Consider the following 21,497-nt stretch of genomic DNA (forward strand, 5'->3'; position numbering starts at 1 on the left):
TTCTGCTGGTTATAGAATATTGCCGTTAGTTTTCCTGTATAAGGAAGGCGTAGTGATTAAACGTAAATGACAAAAGCAGTCTCGAAACGTGTGATTATATTGTCAGCCCTAATAGTTTCCCTCTTTCTAAAGGGACTTTTGATTTTTAGGTATTGATATTCATCTTTGAGGTAAGCGCAGTTTCTAAGATGACTGTCCTTCTACACCGTGTGAAAAAAGGCCTGGGTGCCAGTTCGCTCTCGACTGGGGGAATCTTTATCAGCAGGTTCCCCAATGTGGCCAAGTTAGTCGGTATCGCGATTTTCTGTAAGGAATTTTAATCGATAGAATAAAATCCCTTTTTTTGTAGAACAATGATACTGACTGTAGTAAGGCAATACAATCTGTTGGTCTTTCCATCATCAAATAAGAAAACTCAAGAGCTCTCTACAATTAACCTTGCACTAACCTTGAGAATGGGTACTGAGCGAACTCAGGTCTTTCCCACCCAGTGTGGGGGATGACGCGATCCTACCAACTGTGTTATGAATAAATAAGCTATGAATAAAGAAGTGATTGAGTAGCAGAAGGTAGAGTGGTTTTAAAAGGAGCACTGCTCTTGGATTAATGTTATTAGGGAGTCTCTTAAGTCTTGGGCCCTTTACTGATTTCAATATTAATAATCGATACTGATGAAGGCATAGGAAGTTTAGTGTACTTTTGCTGATGAGTAAAAGGTTGTCAGGGTGGTTAATGGAAGGAATCAAGGCATATTACTGCAGCAAGTCCTAGGAAAAGTTAGGTAGATGGGCTGAGAAGTGGCAGTTGAAGTTTAAAATTGAAAATTGCAAGGCACTTTTGGGGTAGCAGTAATCCCAGAATAATATACCAATTTTCAGTAATTGGGCAGTTCTGTTACTCAAGACAGCTCATGGAGTTTTGTCAATGATATACAAGAATTTTGCTAGTGTGGTAAGGCTGTGATTATCCGGTTAATAGGTCTAACTATTATGCAATAGTTAGACGTCATCTTGAGTACTGCATGCAAGTTTGGAAGCGTCATTTTGGGAAGGATGTGGATCTGTTTGAATGGGTGCAGAATCAAGTTGTTACGAAAATGGTCTGGTTTCCAAATAGGTTTTCTAACTTAGAAAGCTCATCTCTCTCTAATAATAACTATGGAATAATTACGTTTTGTGTGTACAGTCAAATTCAGTATTATTCCATATCCTTCTCAGTGTTTTTCATGTGTGAGGATACATTAATAAAAGGTTCCCTGTCGTTTTTCAGCAAACTGAATTATAGTATTGAACACAAGACGATGTTTACGGATGGCTGGACCCATCATCTACATAATCGGCAGGTTTCCCAGTTCACGATCAACTTTTTTGTATCACTGTGGCAGAAAGTTGTCTTCGTCTGTTGAACGTCCTCATTGGATGTTCAACAGACAGTGAAATCATGGCTTAAAGCATTAAACAACCTCACAGAGGGATTCTTTTTTGAATAAAAGTACCTGAAACCCTTTCCTTTCATACTAGAAATATAAAAGTCAGAGTTAAGTAAAGACACCGTTTTCCAAAACTAAGCAACGTATTTTCCACAAATTTTATAAAAATAAGATGTTTTATGCAAATTAGAGTGGTCTGATTCATAATGACTAATCCAGCAAATGCAATTCATAAGGAATCGGAAAGAAAAGGGAGTTTAATCTTCCTCTGATGAAACAACTAATCATATCAGACCAGCCAATGTGCCAAGTATGTCCGAAGGAACCATGTCTGAACATTTGCACAAGATATCCAGGTTGTTGTAGAGTTCTAGCTTTTTCGGAAAAGGTTTCAAGTGACAGTGATTGGTACCAGAAGACAGTGGACTTGGGGTAAAAAAAGGTTATTCTAACGTAACTGTACCCGCACTTGTGCTAATTTAGAGAGGAATCACTTTGGGTAGATGTATTGGACAATATTTGTCTCCAGTGAAAATACACCTTCCTTCAATCATTTTACTAACGCCCCTCAGGAACATATACAACTCAATTAGACTGCTCCCTCCTAAGATCTCTACTTTCCAAGCTCTGTATTACACACGTTCTAAGCCATCCTGCATATGGACATCTATTAGCGTCCCTCACCTAGTTGCACCTTCTTTGAACCCTTTCTGCAACATCTGCCTCTCTTCAGGTATGGCCTGTGGACATGAATAGATATTCATCTACAAACTTACTATCGTTTAATACAGAAGAACTATCAGATTTCTCTTCTTTCCTGCAAATATCTTATAAATCACAAACAGTATGCATGTCAATCGCCAAAGCAACTAAGCTCATTTACATATGTTCTCTGGTTCTATGGTCGAGTTTGAGGATGAAAAAAGCCTTCAATTCTCTCCTGAGAACGACTAGAGCCACGTTGTCAAAAAGGCCCATAGAAAATTCGCCATATCATAGACGGGATTCGAAATACACTTGCTGCACTGGTCCACCACGAAGACTATCCATATGTGACTCCACTCTGAATCCTATCATCTAACTAGCCCCTAGTACAACAAAAATTTTTAGTTGTAGTCCCAATTTGCTCCAATAAATATGATATCGGGGGATCCTTGAAAAATGAACCATACCTGCCATCCATGGTTTTTTCTTCTAGAAACTCGGGTTTTAACTGCAGCAAACATAAAATCTACAACAACTAACCTGATCGTTGCCTAAATTGTCCTCCAATTGAATTATTTTGACAGTTTTATAATTGCGCCTTCTGGGAATTGGTAGCTATTTGTCTTGGCAGTTTCTTAAGTAATGCTTTAAGATATATCGTTTTAAGAAGCCAAAGTCCTCTGGAGGAATTGCTTTCTATATGTGTGTACCCGAAATGCAAATCAGAAAGTAAAAGTTATTTATTTACCTTCAGTTCAAAGTAGCTGTCAATGACGTACAAAATACTACCGACTGTAGTTCGTCGACCGCTAAAGACTGAATCCAAACGAAAGGTTGAAACGCTGATTCGGTGACCCATAACTTACTAATACAGTCGGCTTCGCTTCAGCAGGCGTTGCTCATGACCACAAGAATCACCTGTGAGCGCTGAGTGACCTCGCCATTCTGAACGCGATGTTCGGAAGTTACCTCTTGTAACAACCCTGAAGCGTTTGCTTCTAGGGATTACTAATTGTGTCAGCAAATTGTGTGTGCGTGAGAGAGAGAGAGAGAGAGATTTCTACAAACCTTCAAATTCAAACTTGCATGAAATACATCCAGTTTGCAAACCAACATCGTTGTCAAGCACTGTTGTATGCGTAAAACTTTTGTGTTTTTGCCAGATACAGTCATGTGACCAATAAAAGATTTATGGCTGCCATACTGCTGTTAAATGATGTCTGTTATCGACTCTGCAAACTTCAACTTTAAATAAAAGATTTGTGCAATGCCTACCAGAAATTTCTTGCGAATTTCTCACCTATTATTATTAAGAAATATGAAACAAATATTTTCTGCTTTAAAAAGAACATTTCAAAATAACCATTGATCTTAGAGCCGATTGATATCAACTGAGGATAAACTAACAGATCTGAAATTACTTGCCACCCTTTGATTCCCCTCTGTGCATTGGGGATACACAGATCTCCAATCCCTGGGGACCTCTCCTGAATCCAAGGATGCTTTCATAATTATGGCTAAAGATTTGCTGCACCCCTTAATATAATTGGATAGATCTCTCATCCACCCTAGCTGACTTCCTAATGTTTAGCTTCGACAACTTCTCTTCCACTTTCATCTCACTTATTACAAAATCATTTAGCACCCCGTAAGAGCTTGGTAAAGTTCTGAAATCTCCTTCCCTATAGAATTCTTCATGTGTAGATTGAATTACTCATTCAATTTGTCAGCAACCTGCGCAGGATCATCAATAGTCAACCCATCGATTGATCCTTCCCCTTCCTTCTAGTATTTTTATAAGTAAAGAAGTCTTTGCTGTTTTTCTTTACGTCCTTTGCCAAAGATTTCTCGTAATCTGCCTTTGCTTGCCTGAACTCCTCTGTGACTTGATTACACACTCAGTTTATATCCAACACTGGCTTCTGTGTCACTTGATAATTTATACGCATCCCATGCATTTTTCTTCTCTGCAACGCTCTAGTGGTAGCACAGTTGGTAGAATCCCCGTCTTCCTGGCACTGGGTGGAAAAGACTTGAGTTCGAGTCCCGTAGATGACGTAAAGAATTTAATGGACATTTTTTGGCTGACAACATTCGATGACAACTGAAAGGATATATACCACTCTCTTGAGTGGTATATATCCCAATTACTGAATCGTACACGAATGCTTCCCTACTGTCTTAGCACCATGACTTTTCCACTTGGTAATTTTGTCACCCACCAGTGTAGGCTGATAGAGGACTATTGTTAAATGGCGAATCCCGTTTTCTTTTCTTTTGCGCTGATGGGGGAACAAATATATGAAGAAAACATCATGAATCCATGGCCCCATCCTGAAAAGTGTCAATAATGCAGACTAGTGTATTGTTTTGGGGATTGTTTTTGTGGTGCATTGGGTCCTTTGAGTCCATGGATCCATGGAGTAACATTTGGATGCTAGGGTAGATTTTTACGACTAGACGCATCCATTTATAGCTGCAGTGTATCCTTCTGCGAATGGCTTCTTCCAAAATGATAATGCCCTATTTCACCAAATCAAAATTGTACAGAACTGAACTGGTTCCAGCAACATGAGAGTGAATTAAGGGTACTGCAACCGACTCCACATTCACTTCCTACTTAGTCCAATTTGGCATGTGAAATGCGATAGAACAAGCTGTTTAGATTAGATATTGCAAACATTCGGTTTGCAAGAAGGGTGGTAAACATTTGAGTCTTCTTGCACGAGCATCTCTCTGACACTCTTTTGACACGTTGAGGAATCCAGGCTGGTTTTTTGAGTGCTAAAAGCAGACCTACTTGCTATTAGATAGATGGATCTAATAAGATGGTCACTCAATGATTTAAGTATCGAATCTTGCGGGAAGCTCAGTTATTTACTACAGAAATCAGAAAATGGAAATAAATTACTTTTTTAATAGTGTCTGATTGACATCTGTGACCTACTGGTTCTTCTACAACCCCATTTCCCAAGCTTTAAAAGAAATGGGTCTAAGCAGTACAGGATGCAATCATCTAATTGGCTTCGTGTTCCAGTGTAGTTTTTGAATTGTAAATGTTTATTATTCATGGCAGAACCTTCTATCCGTGACGCATATGAATGAAACGTGAATGTGATCCGAAATGCTGAACGTATTAATGTCTTTGGAACATTAGATAATTATCTTATTCTTAAACCTATCATAAATAATTTAGATGTCGCTTTGATATCTAAGAATATTGGATAATCATCTTTGTGTTTATGGTTGGCTTCTTTTGATATACCGTTGTATTCTCTGAAGATCTTCTGAAGGAGATAAGAATTTAGAACGGGATAAATTACAAGGAAACGCCTGTTAGAGTAAGTTTGGTTGCAAAGTTCTTTGATGGTCTAAGTAACTGTCAACTATTAGGGTATATCAATTATGGTGTGTATTATGTTCTGTTGGTACGGACGTGGTTCATTCATACTGTTAGAAGGTCGTGTTAATTCCAATTAATTGCTATCATATCAGACCAACTTCACCCTACAGTATTTCCTTTTTACTCGGATTGTGATGGATTCTTTCAAGACGATAATGCAAGTATCTGAATGGTTCGACCAACATTCCCAACCCTTGTTGCCTCTTTCTCCAGATCTGATTCTAATTGAATATCCAGGAGATGTTTGAAAGGACAGTTCCACTTCGCAGTTCTCTACTGTCCGGCTGCCAAATATCCCGATGGAAGAATGGTCCAATCTGGACATGTGCATGGGCTGTAATTTGGACAAAAGGTTTCCCTTTTAAGTATTGAATAAAGATTTCTAATTTTCTGCCCAATAAATGTATAATATCAAAGTAAATAAATAATATTTAATGGAGACGAAATCCTTATATCCGGATTTTTCATTTTTCCGGTTGTGTTAAGGTCCTAATGGAACCACAGAAACGAAAGTTTATTTCACTTTAGAATGCATTTAAAATATTAAAAAGAATTCCCCGAAACCATTGCACGTTCAGCTACAATCCAGGATAATCTCGTTATGGAAATTAACCAAACAAAAAACCTCGAAGATCATCATGAAAGAGATAATTCGACAATTGTGATATTTGCATGGTCGAAAGAACATATGACAGCCAATCAGTGAATCATGCGTGGAGTTATCCCTTCACAACTTCCTTATGACACTGCTATGGACGAAGCTACCATTTCTTATCTAACTGAATGTTTGTTATGGTCTCTGCCAAGTCAATAACTCACTGATAAACCAATGTGGGAACAGCAAAAAGCTTTGAGTAGCGAATAATAACTGCTTCATTATAATTATCTAATCTGCAAAGGTTGGAATGGAACTTACCATTGATATTCGCTCATCTATGAACACGCATCGGTAGATATCTCTATCTATAATTCAGATTAGCAGTTTCTGTTTTAGACTCGCATTTCTGGTCTTCTAATACGTCTGTAGATCTTTTAGAACCCGACTTCCTTGGGGTCAATGCTTGACTGGGTGTCATCCTAGATGAACGAACAAAATCTTTTTCGTATTTATTCGCTAGGAGATGGAAGAATAATTTCCCATAGTAATTTTATTTGACACGAGGTAATGACCGTCTGCCCTTGGCATTGACTCCTTCGATGTACGTCACATGGTCTCATACAGAGCTTGGGATTGTTTGGCACGTCAAGTTGATTTAAACATCCACTCGCGTGTGACCATACCTTTGGATCTAAGTACAGAAATGATTTAGGACATGAAGTATGTTGTAATTTATATACTGTTTGCATTCTCCTTCGACAAACTTGACCTAATCTGTTTCTACGTTTCCTTACGTGGCGTAACCTACTTTGATTCATTTGCTGGATGCTGAAACTCCCATCATTTTAAGGTTGTGGTTTAAGAGAAGCAAGATATCGTAAATCTTCTGAGATTCTGCAGTAAAATTTTATGGTAATGGGATATTTTAAGGTACATCTAGGGGCACGTGCTAAATAACAGATTTTCTGATTTACATAAGCTCGAACAAACCCAAATATTAAAAAGAGATGGTTGAGAAAAAATGGATTGAGTTCGGAATAATTAGTTTAATTTGTAATGGAATAAATCATGTCCCTATTATACATATTTAAACTACAAACAGATCGCTATTTAAATTTACAATAATCAGCACTTTTTAATTTACTTTTCTACAGCTTAAAAGCTGTGTTCCTTTTTTTTGTCCACTACTGTATATGTTTTTCTTTTCTTAAGGATTTGCATAAAATAATTAAACAGGAATTTTACTCTGACATCTGTGTTACTATAAAAGGGTTGACAGCTCCATTTTCTCAGAATAACTTCCCCCACTGATGGTTTAATTAAGGAACATAAAAAAACACAACCCTCTGGAAGCATTTCCAATTGCCAGAATGTTTTTTTCACAATCCAGTAGTCTATGGTTTCGTGGACAGCATTAAGTGATCTTATTTTATCTTGGATTATCTTTTGTCTACCATCCGTGGGCTTGTCATATCCAGGGCCTAATCAGAGGGGATATTTGGGTCATCTGTTCAGACAGACCTCTTAGAGGAAAGCAATGGCATAAAATGACACAAAGAGATCTATTTATGGAACAATTTTGACACTACAACGTATTATTTCAAGATCTCAGGTTGTTATAACAGCCATCTTACTAAAATGATTGTCATGTGATGCGAATTAAATATGTATGTTTAACTGTATCAACTTCCTACACGTCATCACGTGTAGACAAACATTAAATCAACGTGGAAGTTCTATTTTTAGAAATATATATATTTTAATATTTCATATATTACAAAAAGAAATTTCTCTGAAAATTTTCTGGATGTTTTCAAGTTAAAAATTCATCGGATACTCTATCGAGAAGGGAAAGTAAAAGTAAAAAGCATATTTGTCCTAGAATATGGCTGTTAAAAGTTAAAATTAATTTAATTCTTTTAATTATGGTTCCCAGTTTAATTTTAAATAGTAAAAATCCCGAAATACTGGAGTATAATACTAGCAAACGTTTCAGGTTGTACACCAAAGTTCTTTATCAGCGTAACCAACAATGAAAACCACTTTAAGTTCTATTTTTAGAAATATATATTTTAATATTTCATATATTAGAAAAGGAAATTTCTATTTTTGATTTGGAAAATTTCAAATGTGGTTTTCCGGTTAGAAATTCGCATCACGTTTCGGATCCTTTTTTTTTTTTTTAATTATTCTATCCAGGAAAAAGCATATTTTTCCTAGTATATGGCTGTTAAAGGTTAACTCTTTCATTCATAGTTCTCAGTTTAATTTTAAACAGTTAAAATTCCGAAAACTGGTGTATAATACTCGCAAACGTTTCAGGCTGTATTCTAAAATTCTTTATCAGTGTAACCAACAATGAAAATCACTTTTAAGCAATTAAGTAGTTATATGAACCTTTTGAAACTAAATGGACTTTCCTAAGTCTAAATCTGCTTCAAATTCAAACTTGTTTTAAAAGAATTTCTATATATGAGGAAAAATTAAATCACATCACCTACATAACCCCCGTGTACATTAATGAAGTATCCGGTCCCTTTTTGCCAATTTTACACACATTTTTCGATTTTGATGGCAAAAACTGCATAGGATTCAGGGCCATAGGTTATTCAAGGTGTAAAGTCAACGACGCGAGGTCCCTTACCGTCCATAAATCAACATATCATCGGTGAAGGGCCCCTGAGGCAAAGGACATAAGAAAGACACGTGACTGTTACCAGTGCGCTCGTAAACCACTATATTGACATGGCAAGCAAGAAAGGGGTCAATGGACGTTACTTGGGATATCAATAAATGGGTTATCTTTGCTTGCTCTCTTCGTATTAAACTCTAATCTGGACATTGTTGACCCCCAGGTGGGAGTATGTGAAATTAGACCTCAGGGAAGCTATTTAAAATCTCACCCCTTTATTTATTCCCCTGCCTTGAGCATTTTCTCATAGGTCAAGATGTCGGGACACCAATTCTCGTTTCCGAAACCCTGTCCTTGTTAAATAGGGGTTAGTGAGTTATTGGGGGACAATTTCCTTACCCTCTAATTAGCTCCGGCCCTGTCTTCAACATAATTAGTCCTTATTACTTTCTCTGCATTCTTTAAGGAAAGTTTCTGACCTCTGCCTCTGATATAATCTTTACCTTTTTTTATCCACCCCCCTAAACCCTTTAATATTGCCCCCTATCAAGGTAAACCCAGGTCCGATACGTAATGAACACTTTCTGTTGCTTTCCAGTTCTATTGAAAGAGGGCTAACCACTGGCTAACCCAGTTTAGGATATTGTGTAGCTTTCATTGGTGCTGAAGAATAGCAGAAGGGGGTGTAACTGAGGGGGGATGTAGCTGTTCGCGTCTTCCTTAGGGACCTCATTTCCTGACGCAACAAGAGATGTTTTCTTGGTAGCTATAAATACTGAGACTTAAGAAGATGCAGACGCACACAGTGGACTGCAGACACAAACATGGGATCTAGACAGGTAGGTGAGATTTTCTCTTTGGATTTATCGATCTACGTGGAATGATGTGGACTGAGCTCTCTTGATGTTTCTTTTTTAATTAACAGTAGGCGCTGTTAATAGATAAAAAATTGTTTGGCGCTGTAAACAACCCTTGAACGCGTTAAAATTATTAAGTATAAAAAGTATTATCTATTGGCACTTTCGAGTTAGGCGGGAACCGGGTTCAGTCCCCTTCCACTTTTATTCCTCGTTGAAACCAAGTTAGGAATATTTTTTTAGATTATTTTTTTTTTGTGGCTGTTTATTAAGTAGTGGATGTCTACGCGCTAAGCTGGCAATTTGTTTATAAGTTGGTTATTCCGGATCTGTTGGTAGATTGATTTTCCGATGGTGGCTCACTGGCTGCTTTGATATGATTTGCAAATTAATTACTCTTGTTGATGCATGATTTTTATTTGTTGAAATTACTTCCATTATTGATGGGATTAAAGTTTAAGAGGGATCTCTTGATGCGCGGTTATTTATTTATTTTTTTTAAATAATACTAGGCGCTGTTAATAGAAAAAAAAAACAAAAAAAAACATGAATAATTTGCAATTTATAGTTATGCGGGAACCGGGTTGAGTCTCCTTCCTCTTTCATTACGCATTGACACCGATTTAGGAACATTTTTTGAGATTATTTTTCTGGTAAAATCTGCTATTGTTATTTTTCTAATGGCTGTTTATTAAGTAGTGGAGCTACCTCCTACGCAGGCAATTTGCTTATGTTACAATCAATTAGTTGATTGTCCCAGATCTAAACTGATTTTCCATTTGGCCATTTTGTCTCTCTCTCTCTCTCTCTCTCTCTGCTATCAATCTGAAAGTAATATATGGAAATTTTTTTTTTAGGTGACATCAACTCTTCTGTCTTTCCTGCTTCTCTTGGGAGCACTGAGTGCACAGGGAGAGAAAAAGGCCACTGTGTTCAGAGGATATGCTACCTACAAGGACCTTGTAGCAGCAGCGACAGGCTATGGAGGTGGTGGAGGAGGTAGCGGAGGTTACGGAGGAGGAGGTGGAGGGTATGGAGGTGGTGGTGGCGGCGGCAAAGGTGGAGGAGGAGGAGGGGGATACGGAGGTGGTGGAGCAAAAGGCGGAGGAGGTGGTGGAGGCGGAGGATATGGAGGCGGCGGAGGTGGTGGTGGTGGAAAAGGACATACAGCTTTACTGTTAGCTATTCCTCTCACATTCGCCATTGCTGATGGAGGTAAAGGAGGTGGCGGAGGAGGAGGCTATGGTGGTGGTAGTGGTGCTGGTGGTGGGGGTTATGGAGGTGGTGGATTTGGTGGTGGTTTCAGTGGTGGAGGTTTTAGTGCGGGAGGGGGTTATGGCGGAGGAGGAAAATCGGGAGGTGGATACGGAGGTGGAGTAAGTATAGGTGGTGGATACGGAGGTGGCGCAGCAGGGGGTTTTGGTGGAGGCGGTAAAGGAGGTGGAGGTTATGGAGGCAGTGGAGGTGGTGGTTATGGAGGAAGTGGAGGTGGTGGAGCGAAAGGAGGCGGAGGAGGGGGATATGGAGGTGGTGGTGGTGCTGGTGGTGCTGGTGGATATGGAGGAGGAGGTGGGGGAAAAGGAGGCGGAGGAAGTGGCGGATACGGTGGAGGTGGTGCTGGTGGATATGGAGGAGGTGGGGGAAAAGGAGGCGGAGGAAGTGGAGGATATGGTGGCGGAGGTGCTGGTGGATATGGTGGCGGAGGTGCTGGTGGATATGGTGGCGGCGGTGCTGGTGGATATGGTGGCGGTGGTGGTAAAGGAGGAGGAGGCGGTGGTTATGGCGGTGGTGCTGGTGGCTATGGAGGTGGTGGAAAAGGAGGAGGAGGTGGCAGTGGTTATGGAGGAGGAGGTGGGAAAGCAGGAGGTGATGGTGTTGGCATCAGTGGCATCACTCTGATTGGACTGAAACTGAGCACAACGGGACTAGCTGGTGGAGGAATTGGAGGAGGATTCGGAGGAGGTGGTAAAGGAGGTGGCGGAGGTGCTGGAGGATATGGTGGCGGAGGAGGAGGATACGGTGGTGGTGGTGGCGCAGGAAAAGGTGGAGGAGGTTATGGTGGAGCAACGGGAGGTGGTGGATATGGAGGAGGAGGAGCGTCAGGAGGATACGGTGGAGGTGGAGGAGGCTACTGAAGGAGCACTCTGTACAGAAATATCATGTAAAGGTGAGTCTGTATTTTTGTTCTAAAAATTTGTTTCTCATCAGTTTACCACGTGATTAAAGTCGTATTATACTCTGTGCCAGTTCCAATCAAAAAATAAATAATATAAATAAATAATAATATTAATAATAAGAATAAATAAATAAATAAATAATAATTATTATTATTAGAAAAATCAGCACTGATCAAACAACTAATCATAACAATTTCACTTCGAATGTGCAACTTCTATTCCTATATTTCTGCACCAATTTCTTGAAATATTCTAACAAACAGATTTAAAATAAATAAATAAATAAACGTACCGATCCCACTTTTTATGCCCTTTAAATATTTTTAAATTCTTAAAATTTAAAAATGATCGAAACCTAAATTATTAAAATTTCTTTTCTAGAAACTCCACTTTTAAACTCCTGAAGACGCAGACCGAATCAGTTTCCAATGTACAGATTACTTAAACATCAGCCGGAAGCAGCGCCCCCTATGAAATAGGAGACAAACAGCAGCGAGGCTTTAACAGTGCAAATACAACAGTGCAATATTTGAATTCTATGTGTGTGTGTGCCTAGTGGCTCTGGTATGAACCTGTATTTTCGAAAGACTGCTAATAAAAATGTGTGACTCGTTTTCGATAATTCTTTCATCAAAAATAATAAATAAACATGAAATAATTAAAAATTAATAAAGAAATTAATTAAAAAATAATTATTAATTAGAGTTTTTGACAAAACCGAATAATTTAAACAGTTATAAAAACTACCGATAGATGGCGACCATGATTTTCGAAATCTCTCAGCGCAGGTGTTTCTATGGTGATCTCAAATACGAAAGACTGTCCAACCACTACTATCTAGTACTAAGGATGGGTTGAGGGTTGGGAAGTTCGAATACATATTGTATGCGATTTAAATATTTTCATCGAAATTGTAATCAGAATTTCAATCCTTTCTATCTTTTATCTCTTTTTCTTTCTGTTTATTTACGCAAGTATTTATTTCTTCTGTCTCTTAAAAAGTTATGGTGCTCACAAACATTTAAAATAATTAATTTGGACTATTTTTAATCATTAAAATGAACTTTCTCACACTTGCTACACCCCAGTGAACTACATCTTCCATGAATTCACAGCCCCCTCCCCCACTCCTTATTGTCTTCTCTGGGTCTCAGATCAAGTCTTTGTAGTGTGCAAGATACAAACAGGAAACAAAGTTGAAGCAACCAGCCTTGTGAGGACCGGGTGGCTAGGTGTGAGGTATCGTACTATCCTTGACTTCTAATCCGCTCTCGTTGCCTGCCACACCTGTCCGTGGGGTCATTTTCTCCAACAAAACGCGGACCACGCATCGGAACTGAAAAGGAATAATTCCGGTTTCGAAACAGCCTTGGCCCAAATATCAGATCGACAACTGGTAAGTTGGAAATTGTCGTGTATACTTAAGAGTTTTACACAGAAACAACTTTTAATGATCAAGTACAATTTACAAAACAAAATCTGCAAGAAACTTGAGGAATATAGAGATAAAACCAAAATATATACACGTAAAAGTGGAAAGAGCCGGCCCTCATGCCGATATTTCTTCCTCAAAGTCGATTTATATATTCATATAAAAGTTATACATAACAGAAATCAACTTGTCTCTCTATTTTGTAAGAGAAGAGAGTCTTTTTAATCTCCAAAAGGTGGATCTCAAAAATATGTACAGTGTGTGACAAAAGTTCTTTCTAATAGAGAAATAACACGTCGAAAATAAATAGCAATAATTTAATTTTTTTTGTTTATTATATATATTTTAATGGATTTTCTATTAATTATTACTTTTTTAAAAAAAATTACAAGTTATCCTCCAGGGGGCGCATAAGGGCTTTGTCTATTATTCATCACTCAGTTTAATTTGAAACTCCCACTATGAAAGGGGGTAGTAAACATTAAATAGAAATACTCCACCTGGAGTATTTCCAACTAGGGGTCCTTCAACGATTGATTTAACGGGCGTGGACCCGGGCGTCCCGGCGTTTAACTACTAATCAGAGTAATTTATTGTAACTGTTTGCTCGACGCCTTGTAGGAGAAACTGGGGGAATTTTCCCCATCAAACAAAAGATCACTGCCAATTCTACAACCGGATTTCCTTTAGAAAAGGGTTGTTCAAGACAAGAAACGCCCGAAAGATAGACTATAAAAGGTTATTCCATGTTACAACGTCCCTGATATTGAAATATAAGGGTCGGGCTTTTACACAATGGAACAACTAAGCCTATGGATTTAATCTTAAAAACCTGAAGAGATCTAATAAGTAGAGATCCAGACGTTGATAGCAATTATAGAGACGCGGCAAGGCTAAGAAATTAATAAGGATATGAGGTAAAGAGACCAGAAAGGGGTAATTGCTCCAGAAACTTTTAAATTGGGTGGATAGCGTCTTTGTCTGAAGTTTGAAAACTAAAAAGCGAAGCGAAACCAGTACAGGATTTGAATCATGTCCTTGATTAGAATAACTCTGAAATTTGCAGATATCAATAACATGTTTTAGAATATGACACACGCGTGAGTCATATTATCTATATACACTGGCCAAAAAAATAGGAAGATTTTTTAGAATCGGATCGAGCCACCTTTGTTTCGAAAAATAGCAATTGTGGGGGAACCATGGAATCTATAAGGTGTTGTAGAGTGTTTTGGTCTAACAGCAACCATTCTTTCAGCAAGATATCTCTCAGCTGAAGTAAGAGGACTTCGTTGCCCAAAAGCTGTCTCTCTCCAACATATCCACACATTCTCAATAGGATTGAGATCGGCCAATGTGGGGGGGCCCATTCTCTTGTTCTTGTAGTAAGGTTATAAGACCATCAGTGAATGTGTTCTTTGGTCGGTTTTCTGATTGCTGGATGAAAAACCCGAGTTTTCTAGAGAAAAAACATGCTACCCTCACCTGAGATCGATTAACTTAGCCACGTTGAGAAAAAGGTCCATCAAAGTTCCTCACTTCATCGATGGGACTCGAACTGAGATCTTTTCCACCAGGTGAAGAGGATGGCGATTCTACCAACTACCCACTAGCGTCGTGGGGCCAGAGAAGATGGTGGAAGTCCGTGTCACTTTTTCCAAACCATTCTCTCAAGATTCTGGCATATTGCATTGTCACCTGTCATCTGTAAAAGCTTAACAGTGCAGGGTGTAGTAGATTTTATACAAAATTCAGGTAATCCCTGGGATGATAACCGACCATCACCGATAGCAATGGACCCAACACTTGCCAACAAGCATTCCCTATACCAAGATGTGACCTCCGTGATGCTATCATGGAACGGGGTTGGGTTGTCTTCACAAGGCAAGAAAGATCCATCACTTCGAGGTTCTCATCACACTCTACGCCTACCATCAGTGCAAAATAGGCAGACAACTGTCAATACCTAATTACATGAATTCACTGCGCATGGTACGGGTTGAAATAGGGCTTGGTTGAATTCAGATGTTATTTGCTGCACACTGGGTGTCCTTTGCCACCTCCTTAAGTCCTCCTTAAGCCTTTGAGTTGTTGAAGAACCGCTTGCTTTCCAGTCTTTAAAAACCTTTGAGGAATTTACGTGTTTCGTTTCTTGAAGTGTGGTTCGTGTTAAACGTGCACCAACGATAAGACCTCTTTCAAAGTTTGATAGATCACCCGTTACTTCTACCCGTGACTTTCTTATACAAAGGTTCCTATTTTTGGGGGCAATGAGTGTATACGAGAGATAGACATTCTTCTTCCTTCTTCTTGTATTTACAACTTTGCTTACCAAAAACGAAACAGAGCAATTCTTATGTCTCCAACAAGACGAGTAGACAACATACACTACGTTATCAAAAGTATTGGGAAACCACGGAGTATCATGTACTATTTAAAATACGGGCTGACGTTGAGGGCGTTGTTGTTGAATGAATGAATCAATCATTTAACCACAGACTGAATTGCGAAAAACGTGAGAACTCTGTTTGTTATTCCAAATGCGATTTTTAGGATGGGTGGAGTGAAGATAGGGGGTCAGTATGTCGGTCACTTTCTTGACCGAGAGGCATATGATCCGGTAATCGAAGGTCAAAGAAAAAAACACTAATAAGAGGATGGAATGGAGGAACGTTCCAGAACCTGTTCTGCTCAAATTTATTCCTCACGATCCCCGATGGGGTTGGGGGGGAGGAGGTGGTGAAGCAGCGTCATATCCTCAACCTGTGTGAAGGTCAACAAAGACCAACTATCGTTCAAGATGGCCTTCCTATTGTGGGATAATGTGGCAGCTACCCTACAGAAAAGAGTACTATTTGGACATTGCCCAGGTAACCCCGCACCTTAAATGAATCCGGTATGAATACGATCTCCTCTAATGGAGTTTTCTTTCGGTGTTCTCATGACGTGGTTGCCCCCGTAAGTACACCTTCACGACGTGGAGAGGTTAAGGGAGGAGGGGGGGGAGGAGACCATGGGTGTGGTAGTTTGACTTACGACTTCTGCTTGACTCACGAGCAACGGGGGATTCCCCGTGACGGTGTGATTGAACGTGTCCTACTTAAAAAGACACGTTTCCGGTGGAACGCTAAACCACGTTCGTCTGACGTTTCCCGTTTCGCCAGAAATACGATCAACCCCTCCTGGGTCTTCTGTTCGCATGGCAATGAATTTATCACCAAACTAAGCGCCAAAAATCGTCTGAAAGTGAAATTAGTCACGTGATGTAGGACTTGGGTGATTTGCTTTTGTTTTTCATCCCGAAGGACGGTTTATTAAAAATGTGATTTTAAGGAGATAAAACGTTTATTTTTTATTCAGCGTCCTGCCCCGGGGGGTTCACTTTGCATTCCTAAGAGTGACATTGGGACACGTCCCTGCCTTAAGACTATAAACTTGTAAAATTCTTCGCGCAGTGCAGAGTTGTCGTGCATGTTTTTGTTGTCACATCATTTCCTTAAGAGGACGGTTGTCCAACCAGCTTTCTGGTTTACTAATTGCAAGGGCTGTTTTTTTTTTTTTTTTTTTTTGATAAACAGAAGTTTTACAGTCGCGTGAGTGTTTGGATACCGTTGCACGGTGCGTTTCTAGTCCGATTAAGGTCATCTGGTGCCCTACGCTCTAATTTATCCTTCTCTTAAGAAGGACGGCTCCTGTAGTATCTTTATCTCCCTTATGTTCTTATACTTAAGTTTTTCCACTTTATATTTTTTTTCCTCTTTTGTATTTTAATTTTACTCTTGCATTTCATCTTTCTCCACCTAAAATCCAATAAAGAACTCCAAACTTCACTTCTGTTCCTTATGCGGATGTTGTTTCATTTACACGAAATCCTCCTCTGAAGATCCATGGAACATCCAACTGGACCTCATTGAAATCTTTTCATCAATAATTTCTCTTAGTCAGAAACTCCATCTAACAGCCCACACATCCATCTGCTCAAACATCCACAAATGTCCGCTTGGCAGTGGCATACTTCGGATCAACACTCAGAAGGATCTCAGAGTTTTTCATCCAGGAAGCAAGCATTTAGATCAGAGAACACACGCAATTTTCAGACACAATATATTGACTCCTAACACCCTTAGTTGCTTTATCCCTTACACTACTCACTCATGAAAAACACGACATGGATAACAATCATATGTTATCTCTCTATGCTGCTGGGATCTGGGCATCTGCAGCTCCTGAAATCATCTAAAATTTACTGCTGAAAGCTTGGTTATTAAAAACAGATTATTTTCGGGCATACAATATTCATGAATGTGTGCAAATCATAGACAGCAGGCCCCCGGGCTACTGAGGGCTATAAAACAAGAGTCCTTTCGTTTGGTTGCTACAGTAAAGACGTTCGTGGAAACCTGAGCGCCCCCATCAGTGAGGAATCCCACATGTAGCTTCCAAACTGCAAGGTAGCCTAAATCTCTCTCTCTTGCAAGCAAAGGCTTTAGCTTATTGCATGATTCCTTGATTTTTTTTCCAAATTCCAAACCCTTGATGCCGACCTGCACTAGATTTTCAGTGGCAAAAATGCGCTCACTTCACATGGTAAACACGTGATGCTGAAAACTGTTCCTAATAATGTAACCACTCAGTGTATAATTGCAATTGAGTGGTTTTAACAACTTAATAGAACGAAAAAACAAACCCCTTTCATCCGAATGATAAAACTCTTATTAATTTAAAACTTAAAAGTGTTCTTTCACATCGGGATTATCCTCTAATGCTCCTGCACGTGCGTATATAAAAAAAATCGTCTCATTGCAATATTTCTTTTGTGAACGAGACCATTCATTCTGAAAGGTTACATCTCCTACTTTCTTTAGATAAGAAAATATCAAATTTATCTCAACGATTCTTAGAAAATGGAATGCCTCAGTTCTCCTAAGATTTGGGTCAGCATACGCGGCCCTTGTTGAAATTTCTAATTACTTCATGAGTTGCGCACTTTCTTACTCCACTGATATAATCAAAGCGCGTTTTAGGTTAAAACCTACCAGGGAGGAGTTATTAGCATCCACGCGAAACTCCATGATAACAATGAGATCATGGAAAGCATTATTCAAGTTGGTTGCCCACAGAAGATCTCCCACTGACAAAATGCTTTTCGGTTTAGCAAACGAGTCAATTTAGATGGTATCATAAAGAGTGGATCATTAGTCTTGTTTAAGGTGATTTGGAGAAAAAAATACAGGATAAGTACAGTAATGGTCAAATTATTAGGAAGCCACTAAATATTATATCAATACGCTAGCGTATTTGGAGAGTAACAGGACATCCTGAGATCCTCTGGATGGAATAGGACGCAATCTAATTGAAATAATGATGCCATGTCTGCTGAATAACAACACAATAAAAATGGATAAATCTGATCTCCGATTTGTCATTCAATATCTCCATATACAAAATTGAACTGCTTCTTTATTCTCCCGTTTTCTTCAGATTTGGCACCCACCAAGAATTTTCATAATAATGATAATGACTTGTTGGCCCCTACAATTTGTCTGTCCTAGGAAGGACGAAAACTACATCTATTGGAGGGAGTGTTATACGAGTGGGTGCCAACTATCAGGGAATAATATTTAGGGGGTCAATAATAATAATAATAATAAATAAAATAAAATATAATAAAATATATAAATAAAATAATAATAAACAGAAGTATAGGGAATGTAGAAGAAGGCACCTCCTGGGATGAGATCCACCAGGAGAGGAGGGGGAAGGGGAAAATAGTACGAAGGGCAAGGGAGCCCGACAAGGTCTCCAGGAGTCATGGCGGCGGATAGCTCTGCTGTAATGTCCAGTCCAGTGAGGTTTTAGTTGGTCTGATGTCTAAGGATCATGTCCGATGGTTGTCCATTTTGGAATTTGTCAAATCCAGTAGTCTCAAGTCCAGGAGGTCCAGTTGTCACAAGTGCATGAGGTCCTTGTTGACGTGGGACGGAGATGTAGGTTCTTCGCCTCCCAAAGCCATCTTGTGCAAAGCTAGAGAAGGCCAATATTTATCCTTACTTTCCAGCAGATGGTGCTCCTGTCCTTCGGGTAAGTAAGTTAGCTTAGTAATGAGTATGCTATGGAGTTCTTCATACAGATGGCAGTCAAACATGAGGTGCTACCAGCTCTCAAGTCCACCGCAGGGGCAGGATGGGTCCTCTTAGAGGTCAAGCAGCGAAAGCTTGGCTTTTATGGAGCCATGTCCTGTGAACAAGAATGTGGCGTAGCACCCAGGTGAAAACCAAGGAGGGAGTCTGGGTAGACTCGGCTGACATCAGGGACGAATTTCCTGGTTATCTCTCCTTTGGGGAAATCCCACCAACTGGTCTACCCTGTCTGCTGCAGATGAGTCATGAGCAGCTTCTTCTCCGCATTCCTGTTGTTTGCGGGATCCGTGAAGAAACCAAGATGAGTGTGTGAAGTACCCTTGGCAAGGTGATAAAACAGCCCACAGCGCACGATCTCCAAGTCCAAGGGGTGGACGCAGGGAGGACCTGGAGGGCGTGGGTGCTCACCGTGCAGCAGACGTGGGTGATAGTGAGTGAGATAGCTCTTTGCATGGAGTCGATGATTCTTTTGTTTACCGTCGTGATGGTAAACAAGAGAATCATACAGACTTACAGATGTAAAGTTCGTCGGCCAAGGTCCCAGTCCCTTCGAGAGACCCTGGAGACCAGTGCTATGTATCTTCTGATTTTAAAGGGTAAGCACTTCAGGTGTGACAGTTGTAGCGTAACCAGCCCACTTACTTTTTCTTACAGAATCCCGATTATCGGTTGATTCAACCACTGCTCATCTCAGTTGCCCAAATTATTCGTTGTATGATTCCTTTCGCCTCAAAGGTGGTACTTGTGCATATGTCCACTTTGATATACACTCCTTTCAGAGACTAAGTAATTTGGAATCTTCTTTGGCTTTCAATGTCTCTACCACATTCTGTCAAATTCATCTGTTGCCTCTCTACTCCACTAATCATTTGGAACTCTTTGACTTCCTTTCTTTGAAACTTGATTTTCTCCAGTCCAACTTTCCTAACAGTGTATACAGTGAACTAAATTGCAATTTCTAAAAGAAACTGTCAAAACATAAGGTGAATTAAGACCACGTTATCTTAATTCTTTCCAATATCTTCTACTCTTCGCATTTTGTTTTTCGAGAAAAACAAAATGTTTTTTCTCCAGACAAATTTCTTCCAGAACGTTTACCCTTTCAAGGATTTAGGCCAGTGGCCTGTTCTAGTCTCAGCCCATCCTTTTTTAGGACGTCCAGGACCTCTTCTTGCAACTGGCCGATATTTCATAATCTTCTTTATAAAAATTATTCGCGGCCGCAGGTTGGACACCACTCATCCAGACAATGAAGTCCTTGAAATCTGCCATTGTTCCCAAATTTATGGAACATAAATTTCAAAAAACAATTAACCAAAATTGTTATCAAACGCTGTGACCCAAACTTTTAGGCAGCAGTGTATACAATAGGGCACTTTTACTCTCTTATCAACTTGGAATTCAAGCAGAATTCGTAACTCCTGGAATTTTGCAGACATTGGTATTTAGGATTCAATCAATTTTTTCTTTTATTTACATATATGTGTACAATGATGCTTTTAATATTTTCAAAAAGAGTGGTAGCAGACTTTGGAGTAAGAAGCAACCTTCTCAAAATGACCTTCATCTTGTGCGCTGAACTGTGCAGAAGGGTTCTATCGAATTATAAATTCACCAAACCATAGTAGGACCTCAACAAGTGGTACTGGTGGTGTATTCTTTCATATTTCCAGAAAAAGGTAGGGTATCAAGCATTAAGGACTAAGACCATATTACATAAACCTTCTCCTGAGACCGACTAACCTGGCCACCTAGTGAAAAAGCCCATAAAAACCCTCCCGTCTTTGACGAGACTTCAGCTGAGGTCTTTTCCATCCAGAATGGGGAGGGTGACGATCCTACCAACTATGCTACCCAAGGGACCAGAAAAAGATGGGTGGGTTGAAGATATTCAATTTCAAACCACATAAAGAAAATCTTGAAGAATTCTAGTGCACAGAAGGATCCATCCCACAGACTATGATATAATCTAAATACCCTTCAACCTTTCCTCCTTAATTCTGAGACGCAACGTTTTATGAAAACTAAGTATGGGCGTGGCGGACTTCCTTCCCAATCCATCTGAACTCATCCCACAAGACGTTTTATGAAGGAACAGATAAATATTTTTTATTTCTGATTTTT

This window comes from Mastigoproctus giganteus, chromosome 8 (genome assembly GCF_048544385.1).
Source record: "Mastigoproctus giganteus isolate SK-2022 chromosome 8, ASM4854438v1, whole genome shotgun sequence".
Classification (NCBI taxonomy): domain Eukaryota; kingdom Metazoa; phylum Arthropoda; class Arachnida; order Uropygi; family Thelyphonidae; genus Mastigoproctus; species Mastigoproctus giganteus.